Source organism: Marmota monax, unplaced genomic scaffold, assembly GCF_021218885.2.
Source record: "Marmota monax isolate L192 unplaced genomic scaffold, Marmota_monax_Labrador192_F-V1.1 WCK01_AAM20220418_F8-fsc00039, whole genome shotgun sequence".
Taxonomy (NCBI): domain Eukaryota; kingdom Metazoa; phylum Chordata; class Mammalia; order Rodentia; family Sciuridae; genus Marmota; species Marmota monax.
The window spans coordinates 587,733-592,528 of record NW_026693602.1 but is presented as its reverse complement, the minus strand read 5'-3'; the positions used below and the strand labels follow the sequence as shown (position 1 = coordinate 592,528).

Here is a 4,796-nt window from a genome sequence, read left to right as displayed (position 1 = left end):
CTGGGCCTCCATTTCTGCCAGGTGATTTCTGAACCATCTGGAAGCCAGAGGGCAGGCAAAGCATGATATGCTCTGCCTTCCTCAGGCTCCAGAGGTTCAGAGACCAGGAAGGATAGACAGTGGGTCTTGAGGGGCATGTGGAGGTTCTCCTCAAGGCTCTCTACCCCAATCCTGACTTCTACACAGTCCTGTTGTCCCCAGACAGTAGCCCCTCAGCTTACCTACTTCTCAGCTAGAAAGTCACAAGACATGGTTTCAACAGAGAGACTGGTGGTTCTTAATTTCTTTGGTGTCAGAGACTTTAAATGTACATCTAAGCACCCACACGAATTTACATATGATATTTGCCTCTTTGGAGATAGAAAACCTTTTATTAAACAGTGGATTGGGCTTTCTCACTTATATTCTTACAAAAACCAGTGGCCAATATCTTCTATTTTTTTTTTTCCCCTCAGTCCTGGGGATTGACCACAGGGCCACTCTACCACTGAGCTCTATTCCTAGGTGTTTTTGTTATTTCATCTTGATACAGAGTCTCACTAGGTTACTGAGACTGGTCTCAAACTTGTACTCTGGAATTGCTGGGATTACAGGCATGCACCACCACGCCCAGCTCTTAAAATTCTTGAAATAAATCCAAATTGTGTACCTAAAATTAAAAAAAAAAAAAGAAACTGAATAGGAAATTTCTGCTTAGAAAGAGATTTCCCAAGTACATGGATTTAAAAAAAAATTTTCAAGAAGAATATTGACTTTTGGAGTGGTCAGTGGCCTGGTAACATTTGTCAACTATGATATTTCACAGACCCAACTCGAACGCTGATGACAATAAGTCACGAAACCCCTGACTTACCAAGGTAGGTGGTGGTAGATAGAATCAAAATTCCCATTGATCGCTGTTCCAAATGAGAGTTGGCTTGTATCAGAAATTACCACACTCTCAAACACTTTTTCAGTTTCTCATTTGTCCTCAGGTCATGGAGGACATTTTTGCGGCTGACACTGTTTGGATGTTATTTTGGGCAGAGGTAACCCGTGAGCACTTCTGCAGTGTTTCCAAGTTCTGCAGCTGCTTCCTGATGGGGGATGGCCCCTGGACTCTAGTTGTCAGAACATCTTACCCAGGTCTGGAAAGGAGCCACTGTTTACCTTCAATTCTTACTTCCAGAGAGGTAGGTTTATCCAAAGAATGGGTTGTTTTCCAGCAACTACAGCTAATGGCAAGTACAGACCTTCAGTTAAAAGTGTGGGCTCCAAGTTCAGGCCACCTGGGTCAAGAGCTTTGTACCAGCTCCTTATTAACAACCCCACTTAAGCAAGGGTCTTGCAGGTATATGACTTGACCTGCTCATCAGTGGATAACATAGCACCTATTTTATAAGATTGTTTAGAGAATGAGCTAAATTCAGATAAAGCCTTATTAATAGGGGCAGCCATATTTCAATATTATTCAAGTGGCTGTGCTTGTCTGGAAGGCTGTGAAAAACCTCTTCCCTGACTTCATTCTTCTGTGCATTCATCCGTGCATTTCTAAATATTTACCGGCAGCTACTATGGGCTCAGCACTGTGCTGTGTGCTACCGATGCAATGCCAGCTAAAATAGATCCAGGGCTTGGCTCCACTGAACCCACGGCTAGAGGGGAAGGCAGGTATTCATCAAGTAATCACAAAGACACAGGTAAAACTGCCATGGAGGAAAGGAGCATGATTCACAGAGAACCAATAATGGAGGGATATGACCCAAAGGACATGTTATTTAACCTGAGATCTTAAAGAGCAGGTAGGAGTCATCTCGGAGTTACTTATCTCAAGGTCTATTAAGTGTAACTAGTCTTTGATGGCTGGTGTATTTCAGTGTAGCAGAGGAGAACTTCATAATCTTCCAAACAAACTTCTTTAAAAGACAGAAATTGAAGGTACTGATATTGTTGATGACTCTTATGGTAGATAGTAAAAAAAAAATTTTTACTCAGAATTTCTCTTTGACTCTAATGCAAGACAATTTAGAATAGAATATCTTTTTTCTTTCTTTCTTTTTTTGTACCAGGGATTGAACTCAACCACTGAGTCACATCCCCAGCCCTTTTTGTATTTTATTTAGAGACAATGTCTCACTGAGTTGCTTAGGGCCTCACTAAATTGCTGAGGCTGGCTTTGAACTCATGATCCTCCTACCTTACCCTCCTGAGCCGCTGGGATTATAGGCGTGTGCCACTGTGCCCAGCTAGAATGGAATGACTTTCCATGACCTGTGGAGTTTCTTCCTTCATCAAAAAATGAAACCTTGGAGCTGGGATTGTGGCTCAGCAGTAGAGCACTTGCCTAGCACATGCGGGGCCCTGGGTTTGATCCTCAGCACCACATAAAAATAAATAAATAAAACAAAGGTTTGTGTCTGACTACAACTAAAAAAATAAATATTAAAAAAAAAAAAGAAACCTAGATGGGTCCAAGCATTATTGGGTCTTTAATCATGGACAGTACCAGTTTGTTTGTTTGTTTTTAGTTGAAGTTTTGTTTGGCAAATAAAGTTTTCTCAATTTCAAAACCACAGGAGGCCTTTGAACTTTCCAAAAAGGCTCCCAAAATAGGAATTTTATTTCACGCTGTCTTTATGTAAATAAAACGGGAGCTAGGAACTTGGCTCTGCTAAGAGAAATTGATACCCTGCAGGGAAATGGCCATTCGTCCACTATCTGCTTCAAATATTGGAAGAGTTAGTGATTCTGGAGTGGATGATAACATGTGGCAGAAGATAATTTTGGTTTTTAGATTTTTCTCCAACTCACAGAGGAGCTTAACTGTTTCCAGGGGATTTTGTGTCAAGGTTTTTATCTAGTAATGCAGCAAGCAGTCTCACAGGACAATGAAGACAACCCATCTTTGTGTTGCTGCAGGTCAATTTTGGTTAAGTTTTTAGTGTATTCCAACTGAGCTGTTTACTCATGCAAAAGAGGCAGCCCATGCAATGTATTTTCAGAGTGTAAGAGATCACTTCATTTTTGTTGGCTTCCACCTTCCATCAGTAATATGCTCAATGACATGAGCAAAATCCATTGTTTGACACACACATTGCCATGAGCGTACACACACTGTCTTGTGCACACACATACTGTCATGTATACACACTCTGTTATGTGTACACACATACTGTCATGTACACATTGTCAAGCACTACATGGCAACACTGGGCTCTTTGACAGAGTGTGTATACCACAGTGATCCCATGAGAGTATATCCTCATCCTCCGGTGACGTCATAACCATCTTAGGTTTGTGTAAGTGCTCTCTATGATGTTCACACAACATTGAAATTGCCTAACAATGCATTTCTCAGAACATATCTCTGTCATCAACTGACATATGACTATATGTAATGAGAGAGAGAGACAGAGAGAGAGAGAGAGAAAGAGAGAGAGAGAGAGAGAGAGAGAGAGAGAGAGAAGACAGAGACTCCCTTTGCTCATTTGCCAGGATTACAACCTCTCCCCTTCCTTTGGCTGGTATTCTAAATTTTAAAGAGAAGTCAACCTAAATGCTCAAGATGTTAACTGCTACATAATCTTTTTTTTTTTTTTTTTTTTTTTAGCTTTACAGAATCAAAAATATCTGATGACCTTTGTAACACCCTGCCTTAATCTTTACTTCTATATACCAACTCACCCAAGAAACTACAGGAAATGGCCCCAGAAGTTTAAGATCCAGTGCCAAGTTCCAGAGAAGAAAAAAGGAGACACCTGCTCTGGATGACAGACCCTGCTCAGCAGGTGGCCTTCCTGCCTTGCTTCTCCTTTTCCACCTATAAAAGCCCCTCCCCCCAACATGGAGCCTCAACCCAGCTCCTCCATCTTCTGCAAGGCTGACCACCAACTCTCATCTCCTGAGTACTGGCCTTTGAGTGGTGGGCAGCCTGGATCTTAACCCAGAGTTAAGGTATAGATGTTCACAATCTTCACGACATGTTACGTTTTCAGTTTATAACAGAGAATGGCCTAGCCAGTAAGTAGCACAACAGGCCAATGGTGACAATCATAGATGACCAAATTCCACATAGCTTTGCGTGCCGCTTTTTACTTGTCTAGCATGAAATCATGCCATAATAAAAATGTTCTTCAAGAAAATTCTCTCTCCTAAGCATAGTTTTTAAATATTGGGGAAGACATAAAGATCATATTTTCCCTCAGTGCCAATCTGCTGTGTGCTCTGGCTCATTATCCCAAGGCCAACGACCTCAGCTATCAAGATACCCTGTCTCTAAATAAAATACAGCATAGGCATGGGGATATGGCCCAGTGGTCGAGTGCCCCTCAGTTCAATCCCGGGTCACCCTCCCTTTAAAAAAAAGGGGCGTTTGCTGGAACCAAAATCTCCATTTAATTTACTTGAATTTTCATGTCCATGTTTATTTTCTTGCTATGACTTTTTTTTCCTGCCCTTGCTCTTATTTTTTCAGAAGATCAACTACTTCAACCTGTCATGCATGATCACTTTATCTTGTATTCTTTTCCTTTCCTCATTCTAAATCTTCATCCCTTTAATTTTTCAATCTGAAATCTCATTTACCCTAAACCCGGCCCTGTGTGGAGAGACCAATACTTGATCCTACCAGCAGGGGTCACTATCGCTCCTTCCCAGAAGCCTTATGGTTCAAATACTCATTATCACATTAGAGAACCTTCTGGTGTTGCTTGATAGGCTTTGAGTTTCCATGGAACATTATAAATTCTTAAGGCTCAATATTCACGTTGGAATCATGTCCATCTTTGTCTAGTATTAGGTAACACTTTAAATACTTT

General features: G+C 41.2%; 1 long non-coding RNA gene across 1 annotated transcript; it reads left to right on the top strand.

Moving 5' to 3' along the window:
* Positions 1 to 677: 677 nt before the first annotated feature.
* LOC124103043 (uncharacterized) lies at positions 678 to 4,115 on the top strand. Its single transcript, XR_006855085.2, has 3 exons — positions 678 to 857; positions 975 to 1,172; positions 3,590 to 4,115. It is a non-coding gene; the product is annotated as an uncharacterized LOC124103043 (long non-coding RNA).
* Positions 4,116 to 4,796: the final 681 nt, after the last annotated feature.